Below are 1,331 nucleotides of genomic sequence, written 5' to 3'. Positions count from 1 at the left end.
CTTCCGCCACTGCAACGAGGCTACCCCCTCAAAGAATTGCTGCAGGCTAAAGCCAAAGCCATGGCACAAAATCGCAAAGATTTAATCAACAACAAAAGCAGCAGCCACAAACAACCTAGTATTCCTTGGGTCAACGAATTCTGCACCACCAGTCAAAGTACCACCTGTAAAGCAAAAAGATGGTGGGACATTGTTAGAACAGATCCCGATTTGCCTGTATTTAAAAATACCAAACTGATGCCGAGCTATACCCGCGGACCCAACCTTAAAGATCTATTAGTGAAAACCGAAATTACCAATTTCGACACCCACACACGGTCCAGCCGTAGTAGCAGGGTTGGGTGCTTCAAATGCCTAGGGTGCATAACCTGCAGCTATTTGGTAGCGTGCAAAGATATATCACATCCCTATTCCCGGAAAAAATTCAAAATTAGATGGCCCTTAACTTGTTCGACAGAATTCGTTGTCTATGTTATCCAGTGTCCTTGCGGGCTTAATTATGTCGGCAAGACAGATTGTGCATTCAAAGTTCGCATGGCGCAGCACCGCAGTGCCATTAGAGCAGCCCTGTTGTCGGGCAAGAGCCAACAACCAGTGGCCCGGCACTTCGCCACGGCAAAACACAGCCTGGCAAGGCTGCGCTACAAGATTGTAGACCATGTCCCTCCTTCCATTCGGGGAGGAGACCGGTCAAAGAAACTCCTACAACTTGAGTCCCAATGGATATTCAGATTGGGCACACTGGCACCCAAGGGGTTGAATGACAGTTTGGGCTTACATGCTTTTCTGTAATTCTGTAATTATGTTTTCCAGCAGCAGCTGCAACGAGCAGTCTGTTAGTTACTTGCACAGCTTTACATGACATAGCCTGCCTGTAGCTTCTGCAACGCATTGCCCCTATACATGGTCGACATCTGCTAAATGCTGACACGACGGCCACTCTGTTCACATGCTCTGGCACCCAGCAACTTGGTGCACGTGTTCTATGTGAGGCACACCTTTGTTTAGTGCCGTTACACTATCATTTATTTGCCATATTTCAACTCATTGCGAGTTTTTCTACATGTATTCCCCAGAAGTACAGGGTTTTTAATATTTTGAATTTTTTTATGCATTTCCTCATTCATCCACCAGATGTCACTCATACACTGTTTTTTCATTGTTTGCCGTGTTTTTTGTTTTACACTGTTGAGGCTTCCTCTTAAATGTATGCAGTATAATGGATGCTTTCTATGTACATCGTGACTTTTTTGTATTTGTTGCCATGGCACTGATCACTTGTTTGCCTCCCCAGCAGTCCGCCCCATGTGACCCCAGGACGGAGCCGCAGT

This window comes from Crinia signifera, unplaced genomic scaffold (assembly GCF_055691185.1).
Source record: "Crinia signifera unplaced genomic scaffold, ASM5569118v1 HAP2_SCAFFOLD_86, whole genome shotgun sequence".
Taxonomy (NCBI): Eukaryota; Metazoa; Chordata; class Amphibia; order Anura; family Myobatrachidae; genus Crinia; species Crinia signifera.
The sequence above is the reverse complement of the archived record's forward strand: the minus strand, read 5'-3'. Positions refer to the sequence as shown.